Source organism: Salarias fasciatus, chromosome 23 (assembly GCF_902148845.1).
Source record: "Salarias fasciatus chromosome 23, fSalaFa1.1, whole genome shotgun sequence".
Taxonomy (NCBI): Eukaryota; Metazoa; Chordata; class Actinopteri; order Blenniiformes; family Blenniidae; genus Salarias; species Salarias fasciatus.
Window position 1 is genome coordinate 12,723,944 of NC_043766.1, and position 22,947 is coordinate 12,746,890.

Below are 22,947 nucleotides of genomic sequence, written 5' to 3' on the forward strand. Positions count from 1 at the left end.
GGACAGTGTTACTTGGATCACTTCAAATGAAAAGAGGAAGGAGAGGATCCTTTATTGATGGCCTCACAAAAATAACAGCTTTTATAAAAGGAAGATCACCGGTGAATAGTGGCCTGCAATGAGATAACATACTGCAGAAGGCATTAAGCCATATTAAAAGAGTATCACTTGAAAAAGGAAGTTAAAGCAGGAGCCTTCAAAACATTTACACCTGAATGGTTTCTTTCACACATTCCGTGTATTGAATAGAAATAGGAGCCAAAGCAGATCAACTTCCCTTCAAAAAAAAAAAAAAAAAAAGTTAAAATACTTTAACTGAGAGTCAATTCGTTCCGGATGGTTTCAAACAACCACAATGTCGCTGTGAAGTACACCATATCAATATTGAATAACAGCCAAGGTCTGGACATTTAAGTCAAACTTTTTCTTCTTTCAATAAAGCACAAAAAAACTTAGGTTTAGTAACAAAGGGGAATAAATCCTCTCTGAATACAAGTACAGAATCAAATTTCTCTCATGCTACTTTCAAGTCTGGATAAAGGTGTCATAACTCAAAGCTCAAGAGCAACTACTGCACCTGAAACTTGCTTATGATATAACTGACAGAATTGAACACTGTAGATATTTTGCAATCATTGATTTAATATATAAATTACCTTGCCTAACAAGTATCACTTCTTTGTGGTAATGGTGATATAATGATCTCTCATTTTATTCTGAAAGCCCTGTTCCCATTTCTGTGCATCCTTCACATGTCACTGTAACTCGCGGAGCAGACTTTGTTAGATTTTACTATTAATGTTTTTTTGTTATCTTTAGAACTAAATAATTTCAAATGAAACATTTTTGTCTGTTTTTTAAAAAGAAATTATTTGGTATAGTCTATTATTGAGTAATGGAAAATGCTTTCATACACTTTCTACCATCTACCGAAATTACCAATTTTCCCTGTTGTAGCTCTCTAATGACCCTTTACCTCAATTTTTTTTTTTTAATCAAATGTTGCCTAATGCTTGTGTGCACATACAGCTGCCCCAGCTCTCCTGACTCATTACTGAATCCACCATTTCAATATCAATTCCATTAAGCCAATGGAGCAGTGGGAAATCTTCTGCCATGTCTATTTCAAACGGGCAAGAAAGCCCACTAAAAACCTCCCAATGAGGATGATGAAGTGGAGGCTGGGCGGCTCAAAAGATTTAAAAACATGGCCATCAAAAAGAGAGTGAAAGTTGATTAAACTATGGCAACAATCTTGTGTGTGGTGCTGTGGTTGACAGGCAACATGAGACAATGAACATCTTTGGCAGCCAGAAAAGAGAGTGGCATGCTTCCCTCAGTCACATCCACTCCATTCAAAGAAAAAAGGAGACACTTTATATAGAGACAAGAAAAAGGACTGAGTTTTTATCGTCTTCCTGTGCTTCTGGTGTGTTTTTTTTCTGGGTGCTTCAGTTTATTTTCACAGTGATAAACTGGCTAATCTATAAATGCAAATAACCCCTGTCATCCAGGGTTATGTGAGATAGGCAATTTCCCTCTGATTCCGACAGGAATAAAATAATAGAAAGTTATTAAACGATGAAATATGCATGAGAAAAAAAAAATATTGAGAACCTGTATTAAAGATTGAGAAGCAACATTTTGTCACTGTAATACTTCTGGTGGGCATTTTAATGTGATCCTGTCTCAAACAGCAGGTATCTCTCTATTTAGAATAGTCTCATGCCCTGGATCTTAATACTGGACCTGAGTATCACCAGTCCAGCTTTCCACAGTCATGTTTCAGCAAAACTCCCTCAGGTCTGGCTCTGTTGTGGCCGCCTGTGGTCAAACACATCCAGTTATTCCTCCCTCTCAAGACCCCACTCCTGCTGCGCTGCCCTCCACATCTCCTGACCCTGGTGATTAGAAAATCTGTTCCTCCAATGGTCAGGTCAACCACTACTCCACATAGGTTAACGCACAGGTCTGGTAAAACAGGTCAGGCCTTCCTCTTCCAGGCTTTGTTATCAAATTCTCAACATCACCAGCTTACAAAACAGATGTAATACAACAGCAGGGTTTTAGTGTGAACAATGAGGAAAAGCTTTACAATGTATTGTGAAAATATTGAGATATTTTAATGTGTGCATGGAGTCAGAAAGTTTAAAGACAGTAAAGAATTGGACCCTATACTGCGGTGGGTGTTCATGCATACCTACAAATAGCTATATTCAAGATAAAGTATTAACTGGGGCAACCATCATGGCAAAAAATGTCTTATTTTAGCAAAAGATATTTTCATCATGCACATAAAACAATCCCACATGTAATAAAATGTGTTTCTGAAGTCAGTATTATCTTTACTGTTTACTTACACATGTGGGAATACTGCTGTTTCAAGGGAGCTGGAATTTTAAGTGCACAAGAATGATGCGGTGTGGTTCATATTTTACTTTGATCTAGGTGGATAACCATATTTATACACCGTGGCAATAAAGAATCCCAAGAGTTTTATGACAAACCCCACATTACCAGTGAGAAGATCAGTTGAGCAACCTTTTCAATGCCCTATTACTCATGAAAGAAACTTAACTTTCAAGTTTGCAAGAGCAGGGGGAAGTTGATAAATCCAGCGCTATGGCCTTCCTGAATAGGACGTTGCTGGCCTGCTCTGCTAGCAGTAGCTGTCTCTTTAGTGCTTAAAGCAGAGCTATGCAACTTTTTTACCTCAATAAATGTTTTTCAGAATCCCTGTGGCGGCAAACAAAGACTTGTCACGTGATTTGCCGGTCCCTCCACTCCCCCCGGGGTCTGTGTGCTGAAAACAGCGCTTGCAACTTTCAGAGGATCCGACCCGACTACATCTCGCAAGAACAAACCTGCTTTACGGCACTCATACGGGAGTACAAGTATAAAAGCGCGTAAAACAAACATGAAACCCTCGCTAGCCTTAGCAACGCCACCCTTAGGTGCTCACGGATGGCAGAACCAATAAGACAGAAAAAAAACTTTTGTCTGACGAGCGGAAAAAAAAGGAAACGGGAGTGGGACGCGCTCTGCACGCGGGGGTGGGGGGGGGGGGGGGGGGGGGGGGGTGCGGGGAATGTTTACAACAGTGAGCTTTCACAGGAGACCAGTAGGGGGAGCGTTAAAGCAAATCTTGCATAGTTCTCCTTTAAGATGTGTCAATTTAACTCATTCTCCATAGAGCATAAATTTCAAAACACAAATGTACACAATCACACATCAACACATGTTACACAAACATAGTGTGAGGAAAGTGCAACAACACCTCAAGGCTATTCAACACGTCTAATAACTTGATGCGTCGATTGCACGCAAATTAAGCACAGTATGCTGAGGACATTACCATAATGGTGAATACACAAGAGGACACTGTCACTCCTGAGGATTCATGTCAACACTTTGCATAGCCCTGAAACTACACGAGAAAATAAACAGCTCAGACATAATACCAGCATCAATCACATTACAGTTAGGAAAAACTAACACATTTGTGTATACCTAACCTCGTTGATATAGTAGCCTGTAAATTTTCCAAAAAGAGGGTTAATTGGTTACTGGCAAGTCCTGCATTCATCTGTGACGGTCAGGGATTCGACCAGCTCTTCGAGTGAGGGATATTCAGCAGATGTATTTTAAGCCTGGGGGATCTGCCAAGACTATTTAACAGTTTTCCAAAAAAAGACAGGACGAATATAGTCACATTGTCATACAGAAAAAAGCCTGCTTCCTCAAACAAGTCTTCAAAAAGAGATACACAGGAAACAAATTATCTGCATTATTCTTCCTTTATCGGCCAAACACATCGATCACTGACATGACCTTTATTTCCACTATGAGGCCAGAATTGGCCATTTTAATGCACAATGAAGAAGAGTAATCTATACTGCAATTAAAGTTAAAGTATGGTAAGATGGAGTGACACGCCGTGAAAGAGTGAAGGGTCAGCACAGAAAGAAGAACTGTGTTTGAAATGCATCATCCACACTGCAGAAACTCCAAAGACACAGTCTATGATTTATTTTCCTCCTACATCTTAACAATAGCAGATGATTTCACGTATGGACGGGAACAACTTGAAAATCAATAGCACAAATATATACTTTAAAGGTGTGAAAACAGACTGTGAAGTAGGCTGTTGACAGTAACGATCAGACACAGCATTTCACTGTGCAGCTCCTAGTTATCAAAGTGAGAAGAGTGAAGTGGAGTGTAAGGTGCCTGAGAGGACATCTGTATACATCCAGCCTATCTACTTTGGTTAGGAAGATCTGCAAAGCTCACATTTGCAGTCCACTTTGTTTTTTTTGTTTTTGTTTTTGTTTTTTTGCAAATAACTTGAGAAGACTGCAAAAGAAATTAACAATTTTAATTCAACCCTGACAACAACATGAAGACTGTCCAACACAACAGTAAAAAACTAACAATTTTCTTTGTGGTCTTTTGTTTTTTTTTTTTAAACCTGGAATTAAAAGGTAGATATTTAGAAACTTATTCATTTTTTAACAACCTAATGAAAATGATGAGCACAGCAGGCAGTGGTTCCAATGTGGGATGTTCCATTTGAATAATTCACTTTGAACAAAACAAAATTTTAATTCAGACTAGTGTGACTAGTAGTTTAAAAGTCAAAAATGCTCAGAATACAGTCAAAATTTTTTGCAATGGGATAATTAGTGCAGTATTTTAAATACTATGCCTGAAATAATTGTGTATAATGTTTGTCCTTGATCACAATCTTCAAAAACCATATCTATTTCAAAACAGTGTAGTTCCTGAAGCAAACAAACACCTATAAACATTCTAAAACCGTTACATTCTAAAACCGTCACATTCTCAAACTATCAAAAATTCTAAGACTGTTAAACATATTTTAAAACTATTAAACACTTAAAGTGCTTTCGGTCAGTAGAGCAAACACAAAATTAATATTTATCTGCATTGAGCTACAAAGGTAATATCTCCATCATTAGGGATTGAAAGCTAAAGCTTCATGGCTATAATGCAGTCCTGAGACCAGTCCTCTCAAACGGGCTGTACACCTGGTAAACCACATGGTAAAGAGTTTATTGGAAGGGCTTGAAGTGAAGTGCTAATGGCATCCATCCATCCGTGTCGACCCTCTGCACTCTGTATAGACTGATCTCAGAGAGGAGGATACTACAATTAAAATACTGAACAGTTTTTAAAATGTATGTAAATCTGTCAAAACAGTAGCAAGAATTTCACTATTCTGCACATCAATTATGATATTTGCAGCTTTTTGGTCTGTGTTAAACTTCAATAAAACACAGATTGATCAACACTCATGTTTAAAAACAGTGTTTTCAGTTTGGAGATTGCATGTTTTTCCCTGTGTTTGCGTGGATTTCCTTCTCTGTGACGTGTTGGTAGTTGACTGTCTCTCTGTGTTTGATCCGTGACAGACTGGTGACTTGTCCATATATAGGCTGTCCTCTCCCATATAGCTGGAACAAGCTCCAGTACCGCATGACCCTGAACAGGATAAACTGTGAGCGGTAAAGAACATGGATGGAACAAAGATCGCAAGTAAACACACCCGCATCAAGGTGAGATTCTTGATTTATTCACGAACCATCTTACAGATAATTTCTCATCTCCATTTTTCAATTACTCTATTCAGCTACATGCTGTCAGTAGATAAATGATAACTTTAAACACGAGAAAAACTGATAGAAATTAAACAGGTGATGCATTTGCAGAGGGAGTCACTGGCAGTGACTGAAGTGAAAGGGTCGTGGGAGTTTTAAGACACTAGAGTCACACAGATACTCACAAATTTGCATTGAAGAACTGGAGCAAGTCTTTGTCAATGCTCTTCTGATTTTAATATATCATAGCAAAAAAGGGACACTTGGAGACAGTAATTTACCTTTAACCACAACTGCAGAGGTTTTTTTTTAAGGACCCAGATCTAATCAAATAGTGCTCCTTGAGTTACTGCGCATGTGGTGTGCACTGATTCACTCTCTGTTCAACCCTGCTGTGTATCTCTGATGGCTGAGTATAAAAGCCCTTTTATTAAAAAACATTAATAATAACTTGCAGCAATACGCATGCACCACCAGGTCTTCATCAGTGTGTGAATGTCTTACTGAAAGAAACATTATTCTACACAATAGGGGTAATTTATTATGATTATATGGCACAGCCACTTAATGAGGGAATGTGAAGTACATTATTGGAAGCAATTTGGTTGACTCGCAAGCATGCTGACTGAAAAAAACACTCTTGACAATGTTCAAATACTCCAATCAATATCCCAACAATGTACTGCTCATAAGAAATCCTGCTGTGATGCCTAAATCACCAGCACACACACATTAAATGCAATCAAAGAAGTAACATAGATGAGAGTTCAATTACAATGTCAGAGTGGGTCAGTGTGATCCATTTCAGATTCGGAATGGCAGCACTGAGACATTTGTAAATAGCCCAAATCAACACTGACAAGCGTCACAGGAAGATATGTGTGTTAACATGCTGAGAGAATGAATGTACCGGTGCCTCTCTAGTAACAGCTCCGCTCACGGACCAGTGTGCTTCCACATTTAGACATAGACTGTGCAGCAGATCGATGGACTCTTGTGTTTTAGCTGGAATGAGTCATGTGGACGTCCAGTGTTGTTGTATAGTTCGCAAATGGAGTGATAAACTGACAGCAAGCCAGAGAGAGACAGGCAAAAGCTGATGTGACAGGCGAGCGAGAGGAACTGAGGGGATCTGCTAACGGAGATGATGAAGACATGAATGGAGATGAACAGGAGGATGGAGAGTTGCAGATATTTTCAGAACTAAACAAATAGCATAAAAGTTCACATAAGAAAGCTGTAGAAATTAATGAGAAGACAGATTAACTGAGAAAGCTTCTGAAGAATGGAAACACCCCCTGGCAGCAAACCCTCCAGGAGACTGTTTTTTGTTTGTTCACAGTTACGTTGTTGAAGCAGAATCCCCTGCTGGTTTGGCTCTTTCATTAACAGGAATCCCCGTCACACAAACCAAGATTCCACCTCTTGTACAGTGTCTCCACTTCAATCCATGAACATAATGCAGTTTTAGCCTAAAAATCCTTTCATAGGACAGCAGCTCTAAAAGACGCACAAACATCCACATCAGCTTGGCAAGCAATACCTGTAATATTCATCCTGAGATCAGACCAAATGCAAGACCAGAGACAGGTTAAAAGTGAAATTGGTTCTCAAGAAATTCAGTTTTCTATCACGGGAAATAGCTCAAGTTTCCACAACAATATAAATCTTGTAAAATAGGAACTATATACTCATGCATGAAATCACAATTCACTGACAGGATTGAAGATCCGTACTGCTGTGACAGAACAACAGCTCAAGTTTTTGGCAGCATCCCCCCTGGCCCTCCTGGGGCTAAAGATCACTTTCCTGTTTGTCACTGAGGAAGTTCTGGATGACATTTGCAGGGCACTTCTGCAATACATACGGACTCAATTTGCTTAAAGTGAGTATCACCGATGCTTACTGACAGTTAAAGAAGAAAAAGAGATGAGAGAACAGGTGTGTGATGCTGTCAGGTTCAGAAGCACAGATTTTTAACCTTTAAGTCTGACAGAACTTGCCTTCTAAGATTAGCTAAATAGAGCCCTAAAAAATCCAGAGAACATCTAATAAACGCATTCAATCTCAAGTTCTACTGCCGTTTTCAGAGTGAGGGTGTGGAAGGAGTTGACCGCATTTCATAGAATTTAAAAAGGTTTCCGGTTACCTCGTGCCCTCCTCACTGCTCCGCCGCACGTGGGGACAAAGGGAATCCCCCACGCCTCGCACGCGCTGTTTGCTGAGGGGGGGCGCAGCAGTCAGCTCATGAAAATAATTGTTGTATTCCGTTTTGGAGCGTGTTTTCGGCGTCCTCTGCTGGAATATGTCTCCAAATCCAGACTCTCCGGTCGTTTCTTTCTTCTGTCTTTTGCTTTTGTTTAATTAACATTCACATGATTAAAGGTGTCCACTTTCACCAAGACTAAAACAAAAACAGCAATAATAATAATAATGATAAAAATAACCAAAACTGCCGCTTTAACCCGACTTATCCTCTGTACCAAGTCCACATCGCGTCTGCTTCGCTACCCAGACCGAGAGGCTTTATGCCTGTAATATTCACGCGAAAGTCGGTGCTCCCCTCCGACCATCCATCCCTCCTTCTCCTCCACCTCCTCCTCCTCCTCAACAGACGAGGAGCGTGGACCAATTGAGAGGCAGAAAGGAGGAGAGAGAGCGGATCAGAGCGAGTCAGTCTGCTGTGGGACCAGAGCTGTCAATTACACAACCAAAATCTCTCAAAACAAAGAAAATCCCATGAGATACATAAATCTACACAATTCAACAAACGACTGTGGTTTTTTCTATGTTGTGTAAAATACAGATTTTTGTTTATTTTTTTTATGAAACTGGGAAAACTATAAATATTTTAACCAGTGTACACTGGGCACAGTATTGCGCCCTCCTCAAAAATATTTCCTCAATAAAAACAGACAACATTTACCTGCAGACTGTTCATAAAATAGCACACAGACTTTATGATCTGCACACTGTCAAAAAAGTGGGTTCAAATAATCTAAATTAAATAAAAGCCGTGCATTTAAATAGGAGGTGAGTTACTCAGTGTCACCAATAGGCGGCACTGTGATGACTTAGAGATCACAGAATTAAAAAAATATCAGTTGTTATTGACTAGATTAATTTCTCCCCAGAAACCTGTTTATTCCATTTAAATGGAAGCCCCCAAAACCCCAGACATCATTAAGTCTAGAGGAAAATATGTTTATAAACTAGAGAGTCTGGTTTCAGAGTTTTGAATTGTTGTTGGGACTGATGAAAAATCTGATGCAGTGAAAAAAAGCTGCGTCCCTGCACTTGGGTAGAGACAAAGCAATCAAGGTATCTGACATGACTGCATTGTACAACGTCGATGACTATGATATATTGAAATAACTTTTCAGCATTTTTAGCCATGGAAAAATGTGACACACTGTTGGAGGGAAGAGAGCAGATATTATTAACTTTCTATCTGAAGAAAGCGAGGTGCATGTTGCACGTCTCCTCTGTGGCCTTGAGGGGGAGAGTGAAGGAGGTTTGAGGTGATTTATTTTTGAAAAATAAACCTGTAAACTGCTGATGTGGGCAGAGATTGGGATGACCAAGTGAAGTGTGTGTCTCCTGTTAGAGGTTGTTCAGAGTCCAGCAGCTGGAGGAAGTCAACAGCAATATGGCACGACAGGGCGGTGTTGATGTGAATATTTGTGATGCGAAATGTCTAATCTCCACACAACACTCTGTACACTCTGTGCAACCTCTGCCAATATCAGACATTTCTGGGATGAAAGTAGAGCTGGTTTTTGATTGCTGGTAGATGAGGAGAAGAGTCATGGGATGAGAGGACTAACATTCAAATGCAAAAAATTTGCGGGAGGGTGTTTGAGACAGCGAGGTGGGGGACAACTCTTGGTCCTGTCAGTGGGTGACAGCTAGGCCACCACCGCAACCAGCGCCACCACGTGCCACCAAAGCTTCATTAAGTGCAAAATAAGCTTCCGGTTAAATTACGCATTCCATCAGTATTATAGAAATCTATACAACAACAAAATCTTGTTGTAGCAATCAAGAAAAAAAAAGACAGTTTTTTTTCCCCTGGCATTGACCTAAATTGCAACCCACACAAGCAAAGGAGCTGGAGTCACCTATATCTGAAAGCAAAATAAGAAATGAAGTCTCATTAAGAAAAATTGTGAAATCCCTGGCTATGGTGGATTGCTAAAAGGAATATATAGACATTCCTGCACAAAACCTACAAGTCTATTACAAGGTTTTTGAAGAGGGCCACATGCTACATTCAATAAAGCCTGAATATCTTCAATTCCTAAAAAAAACATCTAGATGTCTCCAACTCAGCTAACTTAACACCTATCACGGTACTAAATGGGCTTTAAAATGTTGACAAATGTGCTGGCATTGCACCTGCAAGTTCTGCATAATATAATTGATTCCAACCAACTTGGTTTTATGAAGAACAGATCCTCTTCTGAAAACATGAGAACTTTGCAGCACCTAATGCAGTTAAGTCACTCCAAAAGCGTACCAATATCCACTTTTTCCTTAGATGAGAAAAGGCTTTTGGTAAGGTGGAATGGGGTTTTCTATTTTCCACTTGATCACATTTTAGGTTTGGTGCAAACCAAACCAGATCACCAATCTGTCACAGGACGAACACAGAGAGACAGGCTTTCACACTCACTGGCTTTCAAATCTAGGGAAAATCCTGGCTCACCAGTTAACCTCACATGCATTTGGACTGTGGGAGGAAACCGGGTATCAGGAGGTATTGCACACACAGGGAAAAACATGTGAACTCCGCAGAGAAAGACCATGTTCTGTACCTTCTTGCTGTGAGTGGTGAGGTGAGATAAATCACTACACCACTGTGTGACATTGGATTGAAAAGTAACATTATGAACATGACAGCAGACCCTCAGTTTAATTATATTGTCATAATTCTACCAGCCACAATACCATCTACCATTTTTAAGATGTATGATAATTTAGTTAAAAACATGTTAGGGAAGGAATAAAAGTCAGAATTAAATAAGGTAGATAGTGTGCTCTCATTGGCAAGGGGGAGGAACCTAACAAACCTACACCAAAACTATATAGTTTATCATTTTAAATGGAAATGCTAACTAAATGCTGGGATTTGAAAGACGACAGCAGAATGGGTCGATACTGAGGTAAAGCTGTCATCACCATTACAGACTTAACAGATTTATAGGAAATACAGAAGAGGGTACCTCCTCATGGGACCACTTTTAACTCACATAAAACCTCATGAAGAATCTGCTTGAATCTCAAGAATAACAAAAAATACAGGTTAATGGCATCCTTCCTGTTCTTATGATTGTGGACTAATGCCCTCATCTCCATTCCATATATGAAAGTTTTGTTTTCTGTCTCATATTCAATTCAATTATATCTTTGTCATTACCATAGTATTATAACAACAAAATGAGTTTATTGCATTCTCACTTTGCATAGAAAGTACATAGTTGCTAGGGCAAAGTTGCACACTGAAGTTTCGGAAAACACAAGATGATGGTACTTTGTTTCTAATTTTATGTTTTTTCTTAATTGCTGCAAACTACTTTGAGGGTTTGCGATGATACATGTGTGTGCAGTTCCTCTATTTTTTCTTATCTTTCCATGCTGATAAACACATTAGTAATGAAAAAATCAGTCACTCAAAAATAGCATTTTTAGTCAAGTGAGTTTTGGTCTCTCTGCAGTAATGTTCACAGGAATAACATATGAATTCTCACTTCTGTTCAAAGCAGTTTACCAGTTCTTAGGATGAGAAGCTTTTAAGAGTGTCAGGTAAATCAAGAATGGGTCAAACTTTTAATTAGATAAAGCTGAAGAAAGTGGTGCTACTCAACTTACTACTGAAAATCATGAAAATGCAATCTTGAGAATTGTCAGAGTGCTTCATTCTTAATTATTGCATCTCTTTCACAAGGCTGGACACACATCTCTAATCAGGTTTGTTTCAAAATCGCTGACATATTTATCTGGATGTTGCCAAAAACCACAGATTTTATATGGAAATTTCAAAGATAATTTGAATGCCAGATGTGCATCTCGACAAGACAATCCATCATGAAATGACCCTATCAAAGTAACAGGTCAATATGAAAAAAAAAAAAAAAAAGAATATTAAGAGAACAAGTGTATTTTACAGAAAGTTTCTGGAATTTCCGGTAGATTGAAATTAAGTAATGCCCTAATTTGGAGAAACACACAGAAGCTCTGTAGTGGCGGCCCCTTTCCAGCCTTCCTTCCAGGACATGGCGCCCTATATCCAGGGCCAGCAATGCCAGTTCGAATAGAGCGGGCATCGAGAATGGTCTTGTTTGCCAGGACAACTGCGCGATGTGGTCAATACATACTCTTCATTGTTGCCATGTTAGTTGTTAGGGAACCTTCAAAAACTTCTTTCTTTCCAGTTGGGATGCTAAATTACCTCCTCTGCCTGAAGCAATATTTAACAGCTGTTTGCAAGTTTCATTTTAGCAATAACTACACTGATGCAGCTGACGGTGGATACACAACAAGCTAATGAGGATATTGTTGCCACGATGCAAATTGATAACTCTGCTATGAAAACAGCTGCTGATGTTCTACAACAGAAGACCGACAACCTGGAAAATGTCAGTCGCTCCTCCAGCCTGCGCCTCATTGGTTTTCCAGAGGAGACCACAGGATCTGGTATGTGTGTTTTCCTGGACAAGTGGCTGCCTGAAGTGATTGGCGCAGAGTTTTTTCCTGTCCCACTGATTATTTGATATGACTCAGAGGGTCAGGATCCATGGTCCAGAGCAGTGAATATCAAGCTATTGAACTGTGATGACAAAGCCCGGCGTATGATAGCTGCCAGAGCGAAGGGAGAAATTTGCTGAGAAAATAACAGAGCCATGTTCTTCCCAGACGTCTCTGCTGAAACTCTGAAAAGATGTAAGGTAGTCAACCAAGTGAAAAAGGACCTGACTTCCCTTTCATCGGCAATACTGGAGGTGCACTTTGGTGTTGTGCACTGGGTCACACTCATGGTGACTTACAAGAGGAAACGCCATCTTTTTGAAGAGGCTGCAGAACTTCATGCAGCTACTAAAAGATGAATAATAGGTGACTGAATGGTAACTGGAATGTGAAACGTCTCGCTCAGTAATAGCTCATGACTGTTCTGTAGCAATGCAGCAGCCTTGAATATGTGACATAAACAAGCGTGAGCTGGGGTTAGCTGGCTCCCAACAAGCTGTGTAGTAACGATCACATATTTCCAAAACTTTGGCATTTGATAAATTTATGTGTTTGTGTCATGGTATCACCATTCTGTGTTTAATGCTCTCTGTTTATGCGTTATATGGCTTGAGTAACTGAGGTTTTTGTAATGCAAATTTGGTGGCTTTGCTGTTGTTGAGTTTATTGACATTTTTCAGATGACATGATTAATACGGGGCCTCTGGATGATAGTTGTGTAAACTGTGTTGAACAATGAAGGGCTCCATGGAAAGGGTCCTCTGTGGGGTGAGTGGGCACATTTCACCCAAAGGCAAGACATTCCTGAGGAACGTCATATTATAGGATCACTCTGGCCATACTCTCCACGAAGAAAAAAAAAAAACCTTCAGAAACATTTACAACTTCATTAAAAATATACTTGACACCTCTGACACTCAGAGGGAAAGAAGGGCAAACTTCCTGTAAAAATAAGACAAGGTAAAGACATGCATGCATGCGTACGCATCTACGCACTCACACATGCACACATGCACAACGCTATTTACACCATAGGTTTCTCGCTGGCTCAGCCCTTAGCGTCAGTCCCATCCAGATTACAGTAGAGCACAGTGTGAACATGTCATTAACTTTTCCTCTATGCAGCTGGGGATTGTAAACACAAATACACAAATGCACTTTCTGTAACCAAACATTCAGCTCCACTTCCACGGTGAAGATACTCAGCTGTTATTTTGTAGACTGCAAGTCACACACTAAATAGATTGGTTGAAGGGAGATAAGCTGTTATTTGACAGGATGTGTTTAACACCTTTATGTAACAACACATCGAGATTAAATGTGAATACAAATCTGTTCAGCTGCCACCTCTGACTCTGAGTGGATTGATTATGATTTATTATTCAGGCAACCTTCATTCAGTGGTACTGTAATGTTTTGTAAAATTATAATATGTAATATTAGACCAACCCTCTCACCCCACCGCCAGAAGGTCTGGGTTCAAATACCAGATGAGCCATTCTGTATGGAGTTTCTCCCAGATGTGTGTTCCTGTTTCATTTTGGTACTCACCTGTCTCATTACTGAACACTTGTCCTTCCTGTCTGTCCTCCCCCTCTATGGATCTGATTCTGATAATGTGTTTTCATCTGTCTTCTAATTCTCTGGTGTATATTAACCTTCCCTCATATACAGAGGCGGAGCGTGGGTCTCAGTACAGAGGGGGCGGAGCATTCTCGACGGGCCCTTATGATAGTAATTTCACCATTCAAACAAAGCCTCATCCTACCATCAAACAACACACTAATGCTCACTTTTATTGAGCCAAGCAAACCTATATGCCTCAGAAAGCAGAATAAAGTCACAAACCAGTTCACAAACTTGTTCTGAAGAACAAATACACATACGCACGCACACACACAACTGCAGCCTGAGTGACAGCTGTCAATCTCAGAGCGTCCGCTGTCCATGGTGCTGAAAGCTCAAATAGAAACTCACGGGCTAAATCTGTACCATCTTTGATACAGCTTAAATATAAAATGAACACACCTGGTCTAAAATTACACAATCTATTCAGATAGATATAGACACAGCTATCTATATCTTTTGGAATTCGCGTATATTAGGACAAAAAATAGACTCGGTAGTCTCTTATAGTTGAGGGCAACACAAGGCACATTCAAATAGGCAGGTGTTTAAGACCACAGCATTCTGATCAAGATAATATTTTTGAAGTTTTCACTGACTCACCAGTGGCTCCGATGTTAGGTTTGGGTAGTACCGCTAGCGGCTAGCATAGTGTTTAGCATACTGTTTAACTTCCCTCCAAAGAGTTCAGATCAAGTGCAAAAGAAAAAAACTCGTTCATGCCGCACAGCCAATCAGCGCTGGCTTACAGCTCTGATGCATTCATGGACAGTCGTAATGTAAGAATTGGCAATTGGAGCCCACACTCATATGCGTATACCTTCTCGAACACACTGCACATTTTATTATAATAATTTATTTACGAGTAAATGTGAACACATCACATGAAACGGGGCCCTATGACCTTGTGGGCCCTGGGGCGACGGCCCCCTTGCCCCCACTCTGGCTCCGCTACAGCTCATATATCTGTATCAGATTGTCTTTGTCCCTTTGTGTTGAGACACCACGTGGTCTTCCTGAGTGTTTCTAGTGTTTTTGTCATGTTTGGACTTTCTTGCATCTTGGACTTGTGCTCATGTTTGCATTACTCTTTGAATTTTCCCTCTGGATGCCTTCACCTCGTTTAGAATTCAATAAACTCTTTAACCCATACTGTATTTGCTCGTGAGTCTGCTTTTGGGTTCACCGCTGATTCGTGACAGTAATGGACTGGCAAACTCTGCAGGCTGTATTTTGCCCTCACCCATAGTGAGCTTTGATTGGCTCCAGCATTCCGCGACCTTGCACAAGATTAAGTGGTTCAGAAGATGGATGAATGGATGATTGAAAATACATCTCAAGGCTATGTAAACGCTGCTACTTTTTTTTTAAAGCCCAGTAACTACAAGTATTTCTTCATGATGGTTTCACCATGATTTTACTTAAATTAGTTTCACTAATGCTCCTCATTAGTGAAATGTTTGCAACTGGAAACCAAACAGAAAAGAATTCAATTGTTCTTGGTGGAGACAGACGATGCCACACTGTCTGAGCAACTGAACTGGTTGAGACTATATGACACTGTGCACTTTGTAAATTTAAGAAGAAACTCAGTGCTTTTTCTTGATTCTCATTCAGTTTTTTTCTCTGACGATGATATTTCTTATTTAAACGCTATCTGAGTGTGTGATGCAGTCACATTAAGACATCAGATGGGATTGTAAGGCTTCAAAGTGTGTGTGTGTGTGTGTGTGTGTGTGTGTGTGTGTGTGTGTGTGTGTGTGTGTGTGTGTGTGTGTGTGTGTGTGTGTGTGTACATGTGGATTTGCTTACTATCACAGTAACAGTGATTAGGAATCACTGCAATCTGACACTGTGAAAGGGTGCTGAGTCACGTGCACAGGAGCATGCACATGCATATGTGCAGGAGCCAAGACACATAAAGCATCAACACCAGTGAGAAATGTCTGATACATTAAGATCAAGAGAAAATATGGTGATGTTTCTCTGTCTTTCCAACAACACTGGACAACACATGCTATACATACAAGCTGAAGCTTTTTTCATGCACTACAGTTTAAAAATAAATACATCTGCATAAGAACCTGAAATTGAACAAGTGCAGTTGTGCTACACAGCAAAAAGGAAAGAATACTAACAAAGGCAGTGAGGTGGGGGTTGAATACATGCAGACTATGTGGGCTGTATCAAAAACCACCAAGAACATATCAACAACAAACACAACACATGCCACAGTAAACCATAGATGTCAAAAAGGAAAATAAACAGGACTTCTAACGATTTCATTTATTTATTTTGCAGGGTTTATGTTAAATGCATTTACAAGATGCAGTTGAAGGCAAGTTCACACAAATTATGTAGGAGTGCTGAGATATGTTGTGTTTAAAATGCATGCGCACACGCACACACACACACACACACACACACACACACACGCACACGCTCACGCACGCACGCACGCACGCACGCACGCACACACACGCACACACACTCTTTTTTACTCAAATGATACTGTAGGTTTACTCAAAGAAAATTTAATCAATACAAGGAAACAAATTTTAGCCAAAACATATTATCACTCTAAAAAACATTAAAGAAATTCAGATGATCTTCGTCTCAGAAGCTATTCAACATGCATTTATTTTCCTGAAATAGTTTCTCTTCCACAAACAGTGGTATACACACAAGTTAGAAAACTCTGATTTGAAACAATAATAGAAATACAATTTGTTTCCAAACTTCCCTCGAACAATAAGTTAAAAATGCTAGTATTCTAGATGATGACAGATATGGTGATGTTCCAGGCTTGAACATTATCAGGCTTTTGTAATCATTCAGGCTACTGTGGGCCACAGCCACCACCAAAGAGTCAATAGAGGAGGCAGTTATTTGGTTATAGCTGAAGTTGAATGATACGGCAAATCGAATGCATTCAATACAAGCATATTGCAAACCATATTCACTGTTTTGTGCAGTATTATTTTTAGAAGAGAGAATTCAATCAGTATGCATCAATAAGCAATATGTGAATTCTCTTTTAGGGTCAGTATTTGCTACAAGCTGTCCTCCCTACATATTGTTCTCTCCAGGCAGATCGGCTTCCCTGAAGGAAGGCAGCTAATTCTTACAGGGCAGCTCTGTAGGATGGCATACATGTACACAAACTGCGACATGGTATGCATACTGTGGCAAAGGCTAATTCGAAAACATTAACAAGCATATGCATTCATGTAAATGCATGTCGGTAGACATACAATCTAGACTTCACCTCGAGCACTGTTACTGTTAATCTGGTCCCACAAACCTGCATTCTACATGAGAGGGGGATGGAGGCAGCACCCTGAAGCTACCGTGGGTTATTATTTCAATCAGTGGACAATTTGTTGACAGGTCCAGGGGCACACAGTGACACACAACGAGTTGAGTGGAGCAGGCAAACAATTGCACTCCATGCATGAAATGATGCCTTTCAGAATATTTACGTTTCACGTACACATTTCTGTTTTTTTTTTTTTTTTTTGCTAATTTGTTTTCACCAGAAGCAAATTTGTTGAAGGCAAGTTAAAACTACAACTACATTTATTCAAAAGGAGATTTTTTAAGCTCTTGCTTTGTTTCTATAGAATTTATGCAGATACATTCTGTTTTCTACAGTGTGTCTAAAATCTGTGTGCCTTTGACATCAAGAGCACGCAAAACTCTATGGGAATACTAGATAGTCATTTGGAGCTCACGTTCCAGACTGTACGCAATCCATCAAGTGACTTACCCAGAGAATGACTTAATAAAATATTTACAGCAATGTCTTAGTCTGTACATGTTTATCTCCATAAATGTCAGGGTTTGCTCTGTGGGAAATCACGCTAATGGAAAACACCATTGGGGCAAACAATCTGCGGGTTCACGTGCTGATACATTTTAATGCCGTAGAAAAAAGGTCAAATAACTACTCTTTTTTTCCCCCAATTAATTACATCTTAAAAAGGATGTAACCACAACTTCAGTTCAAAAGAAACAGTACCTGAAGCACATTTTAACCATACCTTAAATGCATGTTTTATGCTCCACCTTAGGGCCTCAACAAAGTTGGGTATAAAATTCCATACATTTACACACTAAACACATTAAAAAACAAAATATTTTGCTATTATTGGGAAAACACTTAAAATCATCTTACTACTGGAAACCATATAATGAATCATATATGCTCTCTCACTCACAATGTCATAACCCGGTTAGGAAATTCTCAGCAGGGAGTCAGAGAACCCAAGACCATGTCTGCACCACTCCTCTGCACACAATGGAAGAGGCATGGAGATATTGAGATGGGGTCGATTCAAGAATGATTTTGGCACATAATGCTATATTTTCCCTATAGTTTTGATAAAGAGGATATCATCTGTGATGTGAAGTAAGTCCTGTGGTGACATACACACAAAAAACACAAATGTTCTGCAATGTTTAGTATTGATTACTTATTTATTGTACAGTATTCTAACTTGTGCTTTCAACACTTCATTGCACGGAAAATGGTGTTGTACCCTTCAGGTTAAAGAAGCAGATTTCTAAGGAATCTGAGGTTCACAGGTTCGAGTGCCACAGCTGACATGTTAACACTGTGGATCCCTGAGCAAGACTCTTAACCATATTGGCAGCTCATCACTGCTGCTCGAAATAGAATGATTTGTATAAATCATCCCAAAGCATTTAAGACAAAGTACAGTACACAAAAAAAGAAACAGGAAAAAGTCAGCTGCTCAAAAAACTAAAAACAAATGTGAAAAGCAAGATAACAAGGCAGGGAAACACGGAAGACAAAGCAGAGATACACAGAAGGACAAACAACACAGTGACAGATTGGGGGCTCAAACAGACAGACTGGGTGCAGGGCTTTATGAGACGCGCCACACAACAATCACAGGTCAGGCTGAGGAGACGGAGCACAAAAGGGGACATGAACTGAAAACAGGCAGAGTAAAACACCATACCACAGAAAACGCAGCAAAACAAAAAACTTAAGCATCAAGTAAGACACTGTGAAACTGCACATGAATATTTGACTGATTATGAGTTAGCGACGTATTGAAAATAAACATTTTCCACAGGATAAAAAAAACAACTCTAGGACAAGTCAACTGAAAAAATGATAATTACATGTATTGCTTAATTAACTTAATCTAAAGATAGAAACATCCCGTTTTTTGTTGAATATGGTAGTGGAGGGCAAAAAAAAACAAACAAAAAAAAACACCACAACAAACACTTTAACTCACTTTATGGCTTTTATTGAAATTATGTGTATTTTTAAACTGAACATATGTATGTCAAACTGCTTTTTCCTTAGAAGAAATGCAAGCACACACACACACACACAAACCTATAACGGGAGTGTTGTTTGAAGACAGGATGACGAGGAAGATTAAGAAGTCCATCTGTTGCAAAACCATCAGCATGGAGAGAGGCTGATTCCTATAATGACGCTATGGAAATGATCACACGTTAAAGTACATAAAGTATATATGTTTTGAATAGCAAGACAAGATGAGTTATTTTTGACGATACATACTGTGTACGCCAGCAGACAGTGTGAGCAATGTAAAACAGCCTGCTGGGTTCAGCAGGTTCAACAGCGGGAAAGTGCGTAAGCGCTGCTAGGTCAGTGTTAAACTCACACACCAACTAATTTAATTCAATGAATCAGCGTACAAGCAGTTTAACCTCAAGGCTGTTTACATCGAAAAAACACATTCACAGCAGCAACTACTCAAAAGCAAAATCAGCTCCAAGATTCACTCACACACACGCACGCACATGCACACAGACTGACACTCACCCACATACACACTTCATACGGTTATTGCTCATTAAAGCAGAATGATTTCAGCTGGCAGGAAAGATTTCCATCTGCACTCTGTCCTGCATTTCCGTGGAATCTTGTCTGTGGCTGTGAGGGCTTTCTCTGAACAACCCCAGGAAGGATGCAGCAGGCGGGAGTCATCTTTTAGTATGCAGTTGAGGTTCCTCATCTCACCTGACCACCTGCTGTGTGAGTCCAGCTCAGTCCTGATGGTGGAGCTCGCTCTCTTCATAAACCTGTCCGGTCTGTTTGTGACCCCCTTTCATGCTAATCCAATCAACTGTTCAGTTCAATTCAGTTTTATTTATTCTCATCTCAAGGCACTTTTGCAGAGAAAACCCCAATAACTCCACATGAAAGAGAATAGTTTTAAGTCTTAAAACTGGAGACTATGCTAGCCTCTCTGAATAAGGGAGCTGAAAGCTCTGCTTCACATTCTACTTTCAGAAAACCCAGGAACCGGCAGTAAGCAGCACTCTGAGAGCATAGGGTTATGCTGGGAAATGCAGGACTAACATCTCTTTAAGATCTGATAGACCTGTTTGATTGGATTGTTAAATTAGAAGACTCCTTTTTATTTGTATTTTTACAGATTTCGGAACCAATGAAGATGAGTTCATACTGAAGCAATGTGCACTGATTGCCACAAACTGACAGAAACTAAACAGGCAATGAAAGATTTTACTCTTCTCAGGGAGCAGAGTCTGCATCTAATAAACTAAACTTACCATACTTTATTAATCCCCTTGGCGAAATTTCTTTTTTTCCAGTTCCCCATTCTATTTCTGGGGTGCAGCGGGTGCCACGTCTGGGTGCTCTGGGGAGCTGATGCGGGTTTTGTCCACAGACCCACAGCAAGGTTATATTGTATTTTTTTCAAAAGAAATGATAAAAAGACACAAAAGTTTGCAACAACTGTAATTAATTACTATTAAAACACATTGCTCAAACTAAATTTATTGTCAATGCAATTTAAATGATTGTAAACTAGAAGTCCAACTTGCAACTTTCCCAGCATGCTGAAATGTTAGTGCAGTACTCAACCTGAAATAGTTTGGGATTTCATGTGAGATATTGTTGTGATGCATGATTTAGAACTACTTTTACCTCCCAACAAAAATACCTCAGCCCTCTATTAACAATTTCTGCATGATGTTTCCATGTTCCTCCTGGGGTTCTGTCAGTTTTTTGTCAGCACATCGATTTTCTCTCATCATTTAGGATGAGTTACAGGATATTTAAGCTACAGGATGATTGCTGACTGTGAAAAATTCCAACAACATAGCCTGCATTCTTTCCAGTTCATGTGTCTAGACTGCTGGCAAAGAAGCAATAAATACATCTATGAATGGTGTATGTATACAAAGCTGTCGTGGTGATAAATAAAAACAGATTAAAAAGATCCTTCAGTCAGCTGCAGTTTTAACCGGCCTGGAACTTTTGAACTAGACGTATTCACGTGACTCAACTGCATACTGGGAAGAAAAAAAATCGAAAATGTATGCACATTTCATTTACATTTTTATAATTCTAATAGGAATTTGATTAAGTGAATTCAATTCACTTCCCAATGGGAGTCTCCAAAAATAGGAATAAAAACACTTCTTTCGCTAACATTACAAAACGATGCAACACATTCACAGATGCTAAATTAAAATATTGTGTCAATCCAGTTTTGAATATTAAGACTTTTTTCAACTGGCTGACATTAGATATTATAGCTGATTAAAAACACAAAGTTTTTTTTTTTGCCCACAGTTAAGTGTATGTTCACTTTCATCCTAGGTGGTACTGTCAACATGACTTATCAACAGTGATAAATGTGATAAGTACAGCTCTGAATTATGTTGAGATTTCAAAGGGCTATCTAGAAATTGTATACCCTTTATGCAAAGGCTCTACGGTTATTTGAGTTCTGATTTTGACTTTTATTATGTTTGAGAGATGCTTTTGTCTTCAGTTGTTACTACTTTCACATGAACAGTGAAGTTGAATCTGAAATTAGGCTTCTTAAGAAAAAATAGGATGATTTACCAACAAGACTGTCAAAGGGAGCCATGGGACACCCCACTGTTGAAATCTCTCATAATGACAGGAAGCTTTCCTTAAAAAGTTCATTTTGAAGATGATGCACATAAATTTGGAACATAATCCACACCTTCTCTTCTTTCAGCCACTGCAGATGAAAAAACAAACAGCTTTTAAATCTAAATGTAATTTAGCGCATACAGATCACGACAGATGTGGCCTCCTCTAGCGCTCCATTTAAAGAATGTGAAATGCTGTTGTTGAATGCCTGGAATATATCAACAACTCATGTGAATGGTTGAAGCAACCGTTTCATTGCCAATTATTTTGTTCCAGGTATTTACACTGTTGATTCTGAAGACTTCATAGGAGATGTCTTTGACCTGAACAACGCATGTTGGTTTCAACAAATTTGGGGACTCTTGTACCTTACAAGCATTTCATCTTTGTGTTTTATATGATTAGGTACTTTTGTTTGTTTGACAGTACTTCTAGAGCAAGAATACATAACACACTATTTTAAATGTGATCATTGTGTGATAATGTGATCACACACAGTTTGTCTTGGATCCACAGGTCATAAAGTAATGGACACGGTCAGCAGTAATACTGTGTTCAGTGATATTAATGAGCCCAATTGTGCCAAGAAATTATCCTTCACACCATTACACCACTGTCAGCAGCTGATCTATTGATACAAGACTGGATGGATGTCTCCTGCATGTCATCATCAAATTCTGATACGACCAGCTGAATGTGGCAGCAGAAAGTGATACTCAACAATACAAGGTAATTTTTTTACAAGGTTTCTTCACTGACAGGAGTGGGGCACAATAAAGTCTTCTACAGCTAAGGACCATTAAATTCAAGGTTCAATGAGTTCTGTAGTCAGTGGTGGTCTTCTGCATACCTTGGACATAACGAGTGAAGACCCACATTACACGAATTCAAAAACACCTTTATGTTCAGTGGAGCAGTGTTCTCATGCTTCCTGCCTAGACAACGACTATTAGTATCTATAAAGATGGCCTTCTGAGGGAGGTAGTCAGCAAGTGCTGGTGGCAGTAT